The 17,850-nt window shown below is 35.0% G+C and overlaps 1 long non-coding RNA gene across 1 annotated transcript; it reads right to left on the reverse strand.

The window, feature by feature from the left end:
* Positions 1–14,319: 14,319 nt before the first annotated feature.
* On the reverse strand, positions 14,320–15,892 carry LOC131530815 (uncharacterized). The gene is made up of 2 exons (XR_009268501.1): positions 14,828–15,892; positions 14,320–14,632 (listed from the first exon to the last, which is right to left on the reverse strand). It is a non-coding gene; the product is annotated as an uncharacterized LOC131530815 (long non-coding RNA).
* Between the last annotated feature and the right edge of the window lie 1,958 nt (positions 15,893–17,850).

Below are 17,850 nucleotides of genomic sequence, written 5' to 3' on the forward strand. Positions count from 1 at the left end.
CAGAACGAAAGTTCATTGACGGCCTCCATAGCCGTGACAGGACAGAACGAGAGTTCACCGACGGATACCGCTGACACCTCTGGGGGTTCTGCAGCAGTTGCCACCACCTCTGGAGGTTCTACATCTGTAAACTCAGGACACAAGGAGAGTTTAGTAATGGTCTTTTCGACCACAACACAACAGATTGAGAGTACATTACTGAGCGCCACCACCATACAAGGGGCTGAGGTGAGCCCTGCTGCTTCTGGAGGTTCTGCAGCATGTGCCACCACCTCAGACAGTGCTGCGGTGGTGTACGCCGCCCAAACACAACATAAAGCGATCCCCATCATGGGAAGCACTTCAGACAGGGGAATCAGTTCAGGAACAGGAGGGCTAGAGTGAGTGGGTTTGGGGATACCAGCTGTGCGTGCAGACACCAGCGGGGAATCCCTCAGACTGGATATCAGACTGGAATAATGAAAGACTGACCTTGATGATCTGGGTGTGTCAGCCCGGACGTGACCCGACTCTGGAAGGTCAGCGGAGACGTGATGCTGTGACTCTGGATGAACAACTGTGACGTGCTGCTATGACTCTGGACGAGCAGCTGAGACGTGAAGTGACTCTGGACGAACAGCCGTGACGTGCCGCTGTGACTCTGGACGAACAGCCGTGATGTGCCGCTGTGACTCTGGACGAACAGCCGTGACGTGACTTGACTTTAGGAGATCAGCTGAGACGTGAAGTGACTCTGGATGATCAGCTGAGACGTGACTCGGTTGATGACGACCAACTGTGACTTGGCTTGACTCCCTGACATCAACTGTGACTTGACTTGGTTCTTGAAGATCAGCTTTGACTTGGCTTGATTCGTGACGATCAACGGTGACTTGACTTAGCTTGTGAAGATCAGCTTTGACTTGTCTTGACTCGTGAAAATCAGCTTTGACTTGGCTTGATTCATGAAGATCAGCTGTGTCTTGGCTTGATTCCTGAAGATCAAGGGCGACTTGACTTAGCTTGTGAAGATCAGCTGTGACTTGGCTCGACTCGTGAAAATTAACTTTGACTTGGCTTAACTCGTGAAGATCAGCTGTGACTTGACTGGGTTCATGACGATCAGTGGTGACTTGACTTGGCTCATGAATGGTAGCAGTGACATGACGGGGTGTTGTTGCGGCTTCCATTTTGTGAGCGTGCTCTAGCGCGGCTGTGATCATACAATTAAATGCGGTGTCACGTTCCTCCGCAACACCCACAGTAAACGCTGAACCAACAGTCACTAAAGCGTAATCTATAAAGTCACTTAGAGATGAACGGGGAGCTTCAAGGGTTAGTCGTGATTTGAGTGGCTGGTTAATACCCTCACAAAAAAAGTCTATTAACATATAGTCTGGTAATTCAGAGCCATTAGCCAAAGCCAAATATTCCGTAATGTAACCCTCGAGTGATCGTGTACCCTGCTTGAGGGCTAGCAACAAGATCGCTGCGTCCATACCTGGCAAATGTCCATTTGAAAAGCCGCTGGATCCTTGTGAGGCCGAGTATTCTGTTACGGGGCTGATGAGACATGAGACGTGCGGATCCATCTGCAGACTTTTATTGAGCAGAGACGTGGTCATAACAGGCAGGGTCAAACAATGGCAAACAGGTATAACATGGGCGAGACAAAGAGTAAACTAAGACAAGCGTGGGTCGATGATTGGCGAACAGTATCCAAAGGGGCGAGACAGGAGAGGTAGTCCAAAATGTCAGCGATAGTCCAGGCAGGGGAAAACACAATCCAACAAAGGCAAGGCAAGACTAGGAAACCTAACGGGGCTCTGTAGGGCTGCGATAATGCATACAATACTCGGCAGTGACGGAAGGAAAGTCCAGGGTAGAAATAGAGTGTGTGATTAGTGAGAGCTGTGTGTGCAATCAGTGCAATTGTAATATGTGACAGCTGTGTGATCTGTGTGATGGATGATGGTGAGTGAGTGACCTCTGGTGGTGAGTGAATAGAAGTACAGACCAGATTCGTGACAAGTAGCCAGAAATAAATGCAAATTTTAAAGAAAAACATCAGATGTACTTAGAGGCTTTTGCATCTGAACTCTTCATATATATATATATATATATATATATATATATATATTAGTGCTGTCAATCAATTAAAAAATGTAATCGCGTTAATCACAGTCATGGACTGTGATTATTCATGATTAATCGCAAATTTAAAATACTAGGATTTACCTGTAAATGTGTTGAAAAAAGAAATGCATGACAAACTAGTTTAAGGAAAGAGAACCTTTCACACTTCTGCCAGGTATGAGACATAATCCTTATTATTCTTTTGTTTTTATTCAGCCATTATCAGCCTTTATCAGCCTTTATACTGGCAATAAAACGTTTACCAAGCCACATCGCTTCAATCCCAGTATACATTTACCCAACTATTATCAAAAGTATTTCTAAATAAATACAACAAAACATTTATTGCTACCTTACGTGAAGTGTTATGACAAAATGCATTATGAAGAAGAATTGGACCTGTTCTGCAGGTGCATTAGAGCTAATATTAGCATCATGCTTCATAAGACAATTTATGAGATTAATAGTACACTTTTACTCAGAGCTCACTTCAAACCACCATCGAGTGTTTGTAATAACTTCCTTTTGCGATCACATCTGTAATTTGGTAATTTACTGTTGTTAAAATATGCTATTTATAGCCTTTTATATCGCTGCACAAATGAGCATTTCAGATGTACACATTCAATCTCAAGAAAATCACATACAGACCATAACCTTTTCCACTGAAGCAGTCATAAATACCAACTAAGATAATCAACACAACACTAAAGACTGCGAGCACAACATAACCTAAAAACTGAGAGAGAGAGAAAAAAAAACATTAAGAAAAAAATAAATGCATGTAGTGTATTGTGTAGAGGTATAAAATATCTGTTATTAGATCCACAAAGCTTCAAGCTCATGTTTTGTTAGTTGAAGTTTATTGTGGGTTTAAATGATTCATAAAGAACAGAAAATGTATAACAATAAGATAATGAATTTTCTGTGAGGTAGAGAAATAATTAATCTAATATTTCTATTATGATTTTACAATAACAGAACAAGCTATTTTGATTCATTATATTTCATTATATATTTGGACCTGTTCTGCAGGTGCATTAGAGCTAATATTAGCATCATGCTTCATAAGACAATTTATGAGATTAATAGTACACTTTTACTCAGAGCTCACTTCAAACCACCATCGAGTGTTTGTAATAACTTCCTTTTGCGATCACATCTGTAATTTGGTAATTTACTGTTGTTAAAATATGCTATTTATAGCCTTTTATATCGCTGCACAAATGAGCATTTCAGATGTACACATTCCATCTCAAGAAAATCACATACAGACCATAACCTTTTCCACTGAAGCAGTCATAAATACCAACTAAGATAATCAACACAACACTAAAGACTGCGAGCACAACATAACCTAAAAACTGAGAGAGAGAGAAAAAAAAACATTAAGAAAAAAATAAATGCATGTAGTGTATTGTGTAGAGGTATAAAATATCTGTTATTAGATCCACAAAGCTTCAAGCTCATGTTTTGTTAGTTGAAGTTTATTGTGGGTTTAAATGATTCATAAAGAACAGAAAATGTATAACAATAAGATAATGAATTTTCTGTGAGTTAGAGAAATAATTAATCTAATATTTCTATTATGATTTTACAATAACAGAACAAGCTCTTTTGATTCATTATATTTCATTATATATTTGGACCTGTTCTGCAGGTGCATTAGAGCTAATATTAGCATCATGCTTCATAAGACAATTTATGAGATTAATAGTACACTTTTACTCAGAGCTCACTTCAAACCACCATCGAGTGTTTGTAATAACTTCCTTTTGCGATCACATCTGTAATTTGGTAATTTACTGTTGTTAAAATATGCTATTTATAGCCTTTTATATCGCTGCACAAATGAGCATTTCAGATGTACACATTCCATCTCAAGAAAATCACATACAGACCATATCTATCATAATCGTGTGTTTATTATCTTATATAATCTATAGTGGCTGTTGTCATGTTTATTTCTGCTGTGTAAAAGCCTTAACATGTATGCTCTGGCTGAAACTCACGTTGTTTGTGATGTTACAACCGTCTCTCCGTTCTTAAGTTTGCAAAGATCACCAACAAAAAGCAGAACTTTTTTTGGGTACTCAAGTGTAAGAAGATTTCTCATGAAACAAATGATTTAAACCACTCATGATCATCATTGAAAAAAAAAGTGTGTTGAATTGATATAATTTAATCATGCACATCAGTTTCACAGTAATCAACAAAATTACAGAAACATAATTTGTTCATGTAACACAGAATTAAGTTATTATTAAGACAGACAATTAAATAGCCTCAAAGTGATTTGTTTCTCTGATCAGATTAATTTAATCAGTTTCATATATTTTTGTGTGACCACTAAATTACAAGATTATAGAACTATTAGATATAGAAATAGCACATATTAGCATGCTGAACACAAAGTATTAAATGCTCCCTATGTAAAGCAGAATCATCTTTATGTTCTCAAATTTAAATAATTGTGAATTCTGTCTAGTGAATAAATGTTACATTTGTAAATATTAAAATTACATTATAGAGCCCCCTATCATTCAGGTACTTAAAATCTTAAATTATACTCATAAGATATTTTAAAGAATGTGGGTAAATAAACAGTTGCTGGTCTTCTCTGGACTTCCATAGTATGAAAAGTAAAAAAAAAAACAAACAAAAAAATATATATACATATATATATATATATATATATATATATATATATATATATATATATATATATATATATATGTATGTATATATATGTTAACACTTTAGTATAGGGACCAATTCTCACTATTAAATAGTTGCTTTATCATTTATTATTAACATATTGGCTCTTCATTAGTAGTTATAAATCACACATTCTCCATGACCATATACATCCCTAATCCTACCCAATAACTAAACTTAACAACTACCTTACTAACTATTAATAAGCAGCAAATTAGTAGCTGATTGAGGCAAAAGTCATAGTTAATGGTTTGTTAATACCGAGACTTGAATCTTAAAATAAAGTGTGACCAAAAATACTATATAAGTCGATGGGGACCAGCAACTGTTTGGTTACTCACATTCTTCAAAATATCTTCTTTTGTGTTCAACAGAACAAAGAAACTCATACAAGTTTAGAACAACTTGAGGGGGAGTAAATGAAGACAGAATTTTCTTTGTGTGTGTGGACTATTCCTTGAAATTATTGTATCAAACATCCCTCGCAGCTGCAGCTGTTTATTCTCACACTGTGAAATGGCTAAATTTTTCTAAGAATGTTACTGGAGAAAACAGAAAAACAAGTTATACAGGTCAATTTGAATGAATTGTTTCTGTAGTACTGGAGGAGGGATCCAGCAAAGTATTAAGATGTACTCAGGGCTGTTTTTGACAACTTTGGTGTTGTAGGAGGTGAATTTCTCTGTCAGAAGTGAAGGCGCCCCTTTCTCCCTCGTTGGTGCTTCTTTGACGGATGTCTCTTTAGGCCACCAAGATTGCCTGATTCTTTTTGTCTAGAGCGCTCTAATAATACATTTGTGGAGCCATAACCTTTTCCACTGAAGCAGTCATAAATGCCAACTAAGATAATCAACACAACACTAAAGACTGCGAGCACAACATAACCTAAAAACTGAGAGAGAGAGAAAAAAAAACATTAAGAAAAAATAAATGCATGTAGTGTATTGTGTAGAGGTATAAAATATCTGTTATTAGATCCACAAAGCTTCAAGCTCATGTTTTGTTAGTTGAAGTTTATTGTGGGTTTAAATGATTCATAAAGAACAGAAAATGTATAACAATAAGATAATGAATTTTCTGTGAGGTAGAGAAATAATTAATCTAATATTTCTATTATGATTTTACAATAACAGAACAAGCTCTTTTGATTCATTATATTTACCTGAGATTCATGAATATATTGGAGAGTCTGATCTCGAAGATCGGTCTTATTTCCATATGTGGGTTTACACCAGAACCTGTTTAGCTCATCATCAAACATATAAACTCCCTTCCAGTCTGTCATGGCACAAGCAACATAATCACCATCAAGTAACAAGAAAATGCTCCACATTACAGGTGGAATCAGACAGGGTGCAAAAGCCGTAGGACAGCTCTGCTGATTATCATCATTTGCAGAATAACAAAGTCCATGTCTAAAAGGCCGAAAAAGGAGGAACATTAAAGCAACACTAAAAAGAGCAGGTCCAATGAAGATGGATACTGTTAGTTTTTTATTAAGCTTGACTGTGCATGGGCATGAGAAGTTGATTTCAATCAACTTTTCCAATCCATATAACAAAAGGCTCAAAGGAAAAGCGATGAAACCCTCAGGTTGTTTTAGAAATGCATGCAATTTCCTTAAAAGTTCCCGTGGCGTAGGCATCTTCTGAGGGAAGTTTGATGTTGATGCTCTTAGCTGTTTCTGTCTCTTATGTTCTGTGGAAATGTATGTAGTCCGGTTCACATGATTTGATGGACAGATCTCCTTCAATCAAGAAGATAAAAATGACTTTGCATATCAGTAGAATGAGTAATTTATTTTTGAATACACAAACAATGAGCACTTTTCAGATCAAAAAGAATTAGATGGATCTAAATGTGTGCCTTTAATTAGCTTTCTAATGATACTGGACATAAATATCTGTTGCAAAAAAAAGTACCACTTAAAATTGTATAAAACCTTTAGGAACATTATACATGACTTTATCGCAGATGTCATTTTGAGCAACTTGTAACATCCCAAAACCAAGAACTGTGGCTGTAACAACTAACAATTGTAACAATGCCAAAATAGCTTATTTTTGGAAATGAACAAACAATTGTTGTACACTTACCTGTAAACTTGTGAGCCTGATCTGGCTTTGTTCAGCCAGTCAATATGTTCAGACTGAAAGTTGTTCAGAGGAAGCTATGATAATATTTTCAACTTCACCTATTTGTACATCAGCTCAATAAAAAATAAAATAAATAAAATAAAATAAAAACACCCAAAGGAAAAGAGAATAAATGTAAATCAATGTAAATGTAAATCTAAATGAATAAATGTAAATGCAATGGAAAAGAGTGGAAACAGCAGTTGTAGTCAGCTGGTCCTGTAACTGCTTTAGAATGGCTCTGAGTAAAGATCACCTGCATGTATAACATACAAATGGTGAATGTTTGATGTTGCTCCTGTGTCTTATAATCTGTCAAATGACCATAGTCTAAATATCTGCATACCATCAGCATTAACTCAAGATTCTTTACATGTTACTCTATAAATAAAGAGACAAGAGAGAGATAGGTGTCTGTCATTCTTCTTTGATCTTTAACATTAGTCAGGATGAGCATTATATAAGAGAGAGAGAGAGAGAGAGAGAGAATAAATGTGAAAAAATCGCACCGTTTATGTTTAACCAGGAAGTTAAGTTCTCAGTTTTGTACAAAATTAAAGCTTTTCACAACAGATGTCCTGGTTAAACATTAGAGCACACAAGTGTGATAAGCAGTGCAATTTATTTATTTATTTTTCATATTTTATTTAATATTATTATTAATATAAATTATCCACAAATAAGTTTTTATTTTTTTTACTTAAAATCTGAAATCAATCAGTTCCAAAAATAAATACCAGTCCTAATTGAAAGAAAACAAGCTGACGAAAAGATTGAATCCCATATTTGGTGATAATATAGCATAACAAGCGATTTATAAACTATTTTTAGGCTGGTCATTTTTGACCAGAAACTCCATAAGTATAACAAGGTGCAATAAAATATTTTTTGGGAGGAAGAAGTTATACCGTGTGTGATCAAAGCCAGTAAATTTTAGCCCAATGTAATAATATTAACTAACATATTTGGGAGAAAGAAAATCCTCTCTGGGTCAAAATGACCCAAACACAATCTGAGGGTTAATAACAGAGAAGGCTGATCTTTGGTTGCACAGTATATTTTCTCTCAATTCTGAGAGATCTGTTCCTTTTTTCTTATTCAGTTGTTCATCATCCTTTTATGCACATGCAGTGAGCAGTTTCACTTTCAGTTTTACAGCAATGACTCTCTTCATCGGTATGAAAACACGGACAGACACACGTCACTGTCTACAGGTGGAAGAACTCAAAATATGTTCTTTGTCAAAATGCAGGTATGACTAACGATCAGGAAGCAGCATAACATTTTAATCTATGTGCAATATTTGCAGTCTTTGCTGGAAAAAAACAATCTTCAGACTTGGACATTGTCATTGTTCCAATGTGTATTTCTGTTGTGTTGGACACTGGCTACGTTTACATGCAACCATATAATCTGTTTGTTATCGGATTGACGGCTCAATCGGACTGAAAAACCTTCATGTAAACAGCTCGAACTTGAATGAAAGTTGACTAACTTAACTTCCTCTAATGGTAACTTTATATAGCCATGCCTTGGTTTCCATGTACATTTATCTAGAATAATATTACAATAATCTATAGTCTAAGTACAGACTGGTTAATGCCAATGTGTTAGTCGGACCTCTACAACTTTAGTCCATTACTAACCTGAGCATAGATTTGCAATGTTATGGACTTAATGTAATCAACTAGAGTTATAGAGAACTAGAGAATAAAATCAAATGTAGCAATTTATTATCAGTCAGTTAAATATGTATTGTGCCAATTACATGGTCAATTCAGTAATATCAAATCAAATCAAAACAAGGCATCACATTCTCAAAGATCTAAGAGTAAAGGATGAATACCTGACTTTAGAAAAATGGGTGGACACACTCCATACTACAGGCTCATCTGGCTACAGATCTTCTTGCAAGATTCCCTTAAGTACTTCAGACCAAGACAAACATCCACCAAATAGAGACAGTAACTAATTACTAATTGGAATTTGCATTGATCAAGTCCTAGATGTGATAGTTTACACCTTTTAGGGACAGATGGTAATCTGCATGAAGGACACTGGGAGATAGCACACCCTTTACAGTGAGCAAAATACCTCTTAACTCTTAGAATCTGTATTACCTTTTAGTCTACTTGTAAGATTGAGACCATTGGACCAGCTGAACGGAGACAATTCTAATGATATCAAATATGACTGCGAATATCACTTGCATTCATGTAGAATTATATTATGCTATTGACCATTCTGAGTGAGCTAAGTGAAGGGAAGGATGGGTGAAGGGAAGTGGATAAAAAGGATAGGTGAGAAGGTACTTTTTTCTTGCATCTTCTCCCAGTCGAAACAGATGTCTGTATGTTAATACACCGTGTGTGTATTGTTTGTATCTCAGAAGATCAAAGTGTCTGGGGTTCTTCAAGTCTTATAAAACCATGAAGGCAGCAGTGACGTTCATCCCATCCAGTAACTGGTTTAGAATGGTTTTCAGTAAATACATCATAATGATATCTGCATACCATCAACTTTAAGTCAAGATTCCTTACATTTCTATAAAGAGCATGAGACAGGTGTCTGGCATTCTAGAGTGCAGCACGCAATTATAATACAAATAATTTAAGAATAATGTGAGTCCTTTGATTATTATTATCATTATTTATTTATTTATTTTTAGGGTCAGCGTTTTAAAAAAAGTACTTCTAAGTTGAAATTCAGAAATGGCTTTAGATGTGCACATGATCATGTAAAATAGGTAAATAAATAAATAAATACACTGAAACAGATTTTTCATTTTATTATTTTTGTTTCATTATGAACTTAAAAATTATTATTATTATTATTATTTTATTTTTATTTTTATTTTTACTGATGCATACTTACAGCACAATTTCTTATAAGAAAATAACAATTTTAGGAGATAACAGAACCGCGCAACAGTTTTACTCACCAAATGAGTCTCTTTCATCATTCACTGTGTCGTAAGTCACTGTCAATGGACAGAAGATCACAAGATATTTTTGCTTTTTATCTTACAATCTCAATCACTTTGTTGAGACACAGGTAAAATATTAAAGCTGCAGTCCGTAACTTTTTTTGTTCAAAATTTACAAAATTTATATAATAAGTACACCATGAATAAATTTTCCAAACTGTGTTTTGGCTTGTCCTGAATCACTACAGTACACCTATAATAAGTGTTTATATTCGGACTATTTAGACTGGTTCTACTAGGTACAGCTGCGGAGTAGCCCAGTACCTGCGTGATTCGTCATAGACATAAACAGAGAGAAGTAGCTCCAGCTACAATGTTCTTCACACCAAGGAGTTCCTTTTTTTTTTTTTTTTTTGATTCTGAGTGAACTGTCCAAAAATTAATTGTGAACATTGTAAGTGTTTATGGTGATCTCAAAAGTGCTGTATTCTAGGAAATTTGCATAGCCTAGAGGGTGCACCCTACTGAACAAATAGAAGACCAGAGAGTAAGGTGAAAATGCTCAATTAATTTCATTGGAGTTGAAAATTCATGCAATTGTGATCTTATATTGAACAAAGAAAATTGTGACAATTGTTTGATTATCATTTTGTTTTACTTTTTATTATTATTATTATTATTAAACAGTAATCAGTACAAAAGTTGTTTTCAATACAAATATTTATTTTGACTCAATTGTTGCTGTTTTAATTACATCTCCATAGTCGAACCTACTGGCCTAAGGTTGGTATTTGCAGCAAGTGCATATTATTTGACACATGCCCAGAGAGGGCCTCAGATTCCGAGTCTAGCCCAGAGAGGGCTCCTGTTCCTGAGGTTAGCCCACGGAGGGCTACTGTTCTAAGTTTAGCCCAGAGTGGCCTCCAGTCCCCAAATCCAGCCTAGTGAGGGCTCCAGATCCAGCCCAGAGTGAGCTGCTGTTCCCTTGTCCAGCCCAAGGAGAGCCTCTAGACCCGAGATTCTCCCCAATGATTTTTTTTGGGGGGGGGCTATATGGCTCGGGCCGTAGTTGACTTGGGCAGCAATCAGATTTCCCACTAATGCAGGAGTCATAGACTCCCACAAAGACAATCAGCAAGACACAAAAAGCAGTTATCATAACAACCTGAAACCAAAGAAAGAAAGAAAGAAAGAATGAAAATCTCACGCGACAAAAGAGAACCAACCTCATTGATTCCAATCCTTGGATTAAACCTTTCAATTCCTATGGTTTAATTTTACAGAGGTTTTTTCTGTTTTTTCTTTTTTTTTACAAGAGTGCCCAATAGCTTGATCTCGATCTATCAGTGGATCTACAACTGGTAGACTGTACATTATTTAAATATGGCTTCAGTAAATTTGAAGTGCAATTAATTAAACAATAATAAAGTTCATCTGTAATGGTCAGGCATTTCGAACAGATTCATTGCCAAATACAAGGAGGAAGGTGCTATCCCATCTACAAAAAATAAAATAAAATAAAAATAAACCTCAAACTGAAAAGGTCAGGTCAGACTTTGACAACCTGTTTTGATTTTTTTTTTAAAAGATCCTTTCTGTTCTGACATTAGAGATAGCATTATAATATTAGTATACTTAATTATTTCAATTATGATAATTTGATTTCAGGAAAAGTTCATACAGTATAATACATTTACCTGAGACTGATGAATATATTTGCTAGTCAGATTTCGTAGCTCATTCTCAGTCTCATTTTGTGTCTCTTCAGTGGGTTTACACCACAACTTGTTGAGTTCATCATCAAACACATAAACTCCATTCCAGTTATGGCACAAGCAACATATTCACCAAGTAACAAAATAATAACCCATATGACAGGTGAAATCAGACAAACTGCGACAGTTTTAGGCCAGTTCTACTAAGTGTCATTATTTGCTTCTCCACAATGACTGCATTTATGTTTAGGAAACCTAAGTAAGAGATACAGTAAAGAAAAAATAAAAAGGGCAGGTCCAATGAATATAAATACTGTTAGCAGTGCATTCAGCTCAACTGTGCATGGGCATGAAAAAATTTCTACTTCAATCAGCTTCTCCAATCCAATTAACAAAAGAGTCGATGGTAACGTCTTAGCACCAGCTCCTTTCAGAAAATCATGTACTTTTTCTAAAACAACTTGTGATGTCATCTTCTGATGTTCACAATGTATACGGATTCCTTCAACAAAAAAGTAGACAATTGTCATTCTCATCATCTAATATAATGTGTTTTGAATATGAACACTTAGGAAAAACAAGTTACATTAGGTTTTTAAACTACTTGTACAGGTGATAATATGGTGTTGTGTGCCAATATTGTCGTCTTCTCCGTCTTTCTCTTTATTCCATTTTTAGTTTCAGGTGTGACTGCTTGTCGATGGTCAGCTCTGTTTATTTAAATAGTGTTTCCTGACAAGCAAACGCAGACAGTTAATGATGATATGTGGTAACAGCAGGTTTCAAATTTCCATCTAAACAAATTAGGCTATGGTTGACAGACTTCCTGCTTACCTTGAAATTCTCATAATTTGATGAATTATTTCCTTCTTTGTGCCTCATATCACTTTCACTTTCCTATTCTAAAAAAAAAAAATATATATATATATATATATATATATATATATATATATATATATATATACGGGTAGTTGACAAATAGGCAGTAAAGCTTATTTTGTAAAAGACACATTTTGAAGAAGAAATGCATATATTTATGTAGTGTGAAGTCTGATCTTTGAGAAAATATAAAGGGTCACTAACTTCGTCAATTCTTTCATCGTTTTTTTCACTGAACTGTACCATAAATTTGTCATATGGTGTGACATAGCAAAAATTAAGAGAAAAAGAAAGAAGAAAAAAAAAACACTCTTAATAATATATAAATAGCACGATTTATCTTTGTTTTTAGATTTATCTTCATTGTTAGACACTTATTTTCAAATAGTGTTATTAATGTAGTATGAAATTATAATTAACATATTTTTTCCCCATGATCGTTGGACAATTTCAAGGCAAACTTTGACAACAAGACAAACTTTGCTGTCATCCGTTCAAAACTGCTGAAAATTATACCATTTTAAGATGAGTGATATTTATATCCCCTCATTGCAATATTCATCTGTTTTTTTTTAAAGATATTTTGAGATAAAAAAACAAATATGTGGTTCTTTTATGCGTGTCACACCATAGGACATTGTCACACTAAAGGACAGAAATGGTAGTTATTAAATTATTTCTATTTAATTTTGAACATGTCAAAGGAGAAAGAAAGTTGAATTTTGATACAAACAATATCAACATGTTTAAAAAAACAAAAACAAAAAAAAACAATTCATCAACAAAAGTCAGTCTCTTAGTCAATCGGTGTGTTACTAAAACTTTTCTAGCCCCCGCTGCATGTGTGGCACAGCTAAATATGATTTATATTCAAACTATATTCATTAAGACTATTAACTATATTCATTTTTTAAACTATATGGCTACTCTTTTTAAGGCATCATTTTGATTCTATTTACTTTCTGCATCGTTCTCTTTGGATCTCCTCCCTTCTGGTGGACCCCTGTTAATTTTCTGTCTGTATTTCCATGTCCTCTCTCTTCCACATATATAGTATGTTACATAGTTCACTCAAAAATGAAAGTCAAACAGGTTTATATAGTGAAGAAAGTAAGTCACACAGGTTTGGAGTAACACTGGAAGAGAAAGAGAAAGACACTTGATGAATAAAAGTTCATTACAGCAAGCTTTAACGCAATCTGAGGTAAATACCAATATACTGAATGTGCACACAGTATCATGCACACAAATACAAAACACCATCTTGGTAAAACAAATTACATTAAACTAATGCAAACATTTAAGGGATATGGTGCAGTCATACCACTTATTACACAGCATTTCACCACATAAATAATTAAGGCAATAAAAGATATTGATTTAAGATTAAACTGTTTTAAAATCTTACCAGTTAGTTATCTTATAACTCATTATAATGTACAAAACAATAATTGCAAAATGGCAGCAGCTGTGTTTGTATGAAACGAGGGAGTAAGTCCACAATATCAGGATGACATAATTAAATAATTGTACACATAATACTGAATTTAGTTTTAATTTTTATTAGCTAACCAAATGCAAAGCTTCCACCAAGAAAAACTGTTCCTAGCAAGTATATAGCACCAACTTCAGTTACCCGGATAAGCCTGTGTTATTAGTTTTTACCGGTTGTTATCGGGGAATAACATACCTCGGAATGTCACGACTGACCAATCAGAATCAAGCATTCCACAGAGCCATGTAATAAATAAATATAACATATTTTTCTTAAATATATACATGCATGTGTGTGCATTTATATATAAATAAGTATACACAGTAGACACACATATATTATGTAAACAAAACTTTTATTTTGCAATCGCAATCGTTTGACAGCACAAACATATATGTATATATATACACACACATATACACACACACACACACACAAGAAAAAATCTTTCATAATGAAAGTTTAAACTGTCCTTCTTTTTCTGCAACACTAGATTCTCCTTATGTGTTGAAGGATCCTCTCCTCTTTCTTAGACTATCAATTCCCCAGTGCCCCACTTTGGCTTTTTACCATTGTTGTAGTACATATAATAAGCTACAACAGTTATAATCACAATGCTGAAGAGAAGAAGCAAAACATAACCGCAAACCTGGAAACACACACACACAAAATATATAAATAAATAAAGTGCGCATTCACAATATATGAGCAAGTTCTATTGCACATAAATGTCAGGAATCATTTTTCTGATGCTTTATTCAAGTGATATTCAAGGTAAATTATTTTAATAAATAATTTTCCATTATTTTTTTCTGAATATTTTCTGTTACAGTATGTGACTTACCTGTGATTTACCAATAAAAGAGAGAGTCAGGCCTTGCAGTTCAGTCTGATTTCTTCCAGGAATCAATTCAGTAGGTTTACACCATTTTATTTTTAGCTTATCATCAAAAACATACAGTCCTTCCCAGTCTGTTTTACTACAGGCGATGTACTCCCCATCAAAGAACAACCCAATGATCCATACAACAGATGGAATCAGACTAATTAGAATATAATCATATTTAACTTCTTTTTCTGTTTTTATTCCATATTCGTTTTCATTGTCATTTTGGTCTTTGTCTTGTTTTTCTTTAGCATGTAGGAGAAAGAGAAATGTTAAAGCAAATGCAAAACAAGCAGGTGCACAGAAGATAAGGCCAGTCAGTGTTGTATTCATCTCAGAATCACAAGGGCATAAAAATGTGTAATCGGCCAAAACCTCCAAGAGGATCGCCAAAAGACTTGTTGGAAAAGACTTGAAAAGAGCACTTTTAGTCACTCCAATCATAAAGGCAGATATTAATTTTGGTGCTGAAGACATCTTCTGATGTTTAGATGTCAAATATCAACTTGTTTTGTGTTATAAGTTTTGGTTTACTTTGCTTAATATATTTGTAGTTTGTTTCACAAGCTCCTCCATGAAAAAGATGTTAACATGGTGGACATAAGACCTACAATGAACAAAATGATACACATTATTCATATTCACATTCGACATTTGATTTGTTCTGGTAACACATTTTCAGGGACATCGGATGTGTTACAGATGTCAAACACAATTCAATAATGTTCTATTTAGTAAAAATGTGTTTAAATTGGAATGTAAAATTGGCAATCATATTTAAATATTCCATTGAATTTTATATATTTTAAATGTAACGGTTGTAGACTTACCCCTGTTGTGGTTCTGTTGTGATGTGTTGTCTGTGTCGTTCTTCTTATTCAACATTTGAAGGTGTCTGTGCTGCACGTCTCATCAGGAAAGAGACAGGAAGTGCTTGCAAGTCTCATAAAGAAATTAAGTTCTCAACAAACAAGGGCCTTTTAAAACAAAACAAAAAACCTGAGAAAACACATCAAACTATACAACTGCCTGTTCTCCTTCCTGCAGTCCAAAAATAACTGCAAAACACATGCATTCTGAATAAAAATGTACACTTATTCTGTCCTTTCATCATTTTCTGGTTCTTCCACACTTTTATTGAATGGAGACAGTGAAGATGGAAGTGATTACAATGAAAACAATTTGATGTATAAAATTAACTCAGATATTGCAAGTATATTTCACAATTAAATACAAAGAGACAGCAAATAACACACTGAATTAAGCATGACATTTTGAAGTTGTAAAAACAGTAAAACATCTCATTACAACAAGCTTGCAGAAGAGACAAGCTTACACTATGCTTCAGGTGCAGAAAACCACACATCCTGTTGCTATACAAAGATAACCATCATTCACACAGACAAAAAGAAGGAATGAGAAAACTGACTCATTTGGCCCATTTATGACATGTCCATTATACAAGGTTTGTTTGCAGTTCAATATCACGCGTGCCTGATGTACAACTCCTGTATGTCAGTCACCGCGTTGTCTTTACCTTTAAAACCTTACGTGAGAACCTGGTTGAATTTATCCAACCGGGAAATGTAGTCTCAAATCACAACAGAGCAGTTGTAGCTGCTCTGGGTGTGTGTTCACTGTGTGTGTGTGTGTGTGTGTGTGTGTGTTCACTACTCACTGCTGTTGGATGGGTTAAATGCAGAGCACAAATTGGATTATCATACTTGGCTACATGTCACGTCACTTTCACTTAGTTAGATTTGAAAAATTTAAATGCAGAAAACCTAGGCAGCATGATAAACATTTTTTCCTGGATGAATCTAAATGTGTCACATAGGCATGCGGGGCAACAGACATTCTGATTCATGGGTGGCTGGCCAACATTGCCAGTGAAACCACAGTTCGCAAGTGGTGTTGAGAAGCCAGTGATAAAATTAGATGTTTACACTCCTGATGACACTTTCACACTCACACACACTCTCTCTCACACACACACACACACACGTTTGGTTTGCTATCCTTGTGGGGACTCTCCATAGGCGTAATGCTTTTTCTACTGTACAGACCGTATATTCTATTGCCCTGCACCAACCCTACACCTAAACCTACCCCTTACAGGAAACTTTCTGCATTTTTAGATTTTCAAAAAACTTCATTCTGTGTGATTTATTAGCTTGTTTACCCGTGGGGACCTCAATTTAAGTCACAACACGAGTCCCCACGAGTCTGTGTGTATTCAGGTTTAAGTCCAAATCCTGAGTGAAGAAAGTATGTGTGAATATGTATATGTGTGTATATGCATATATATACTGTGTATATATAAGGGATAATCAACGGCTAGCTGTGCATTAAACGATTTGAATGCACAACGTGGAGGCGAAGAACCGCCCGACGCGCAGCGGAGGGTGGTTGCCTTCGCGAAGTGCATTCAAATCGTTTAATGCACAGCTAGCCATTGATTATTCCGTTTATGCCATGGTCATTTCCCAGCATTCACATATTAAAGATGTCAATAATATTTGTGCTGCAATATTTGACCGGAACGATAAAAATGACGGTTATTTTCATCTGTAGTACTATTCAACTGTAACTGTATGTTACTATGGTTACCAATGTTCATAGGAAGCGCATTAATATAGAACGTGATTAAACTGACCTGGAACTACCTGTGCAGTTCAGCGAATTTAATCAACACCTGCCAGCCAATCAGAATCGAGTATTCAGATAGACTATGACATAAATATAAATATATATATATATATATATATATATATATATATATATATATATGTGTGTGTGTGTGTGTGTGTGTGTGTGTGTTTATGTGATTTATGAAGACACAAATTTGTATAATGACATGGGTATTACACTGGTATAACACCATAAGTGTTTTATGAGGACATTTCCTGAGTCCTCATAATTAAAATACTAAACAATATTTTATTAAAATTGTAAATGCAGAAAACTTACAGTGAGGGGTA

The sequence above is a fragment of the Onychostoma macrolepis genome, chromosome 22, assembly GCF_012432095.1.
Source record: "Onychostoma macrolepis isolate SWU-2019 chromosome 22, ASM1243209v1, whole genome shotgun sequence".
In the NCBI taxonomy this organism is placed as follows: Eukaryota; Metazoa; Chordata; class Actinopteri; order Cypriniformes; family Cyprinidae; genus Onychostoma; species Onychostoma macrolepis.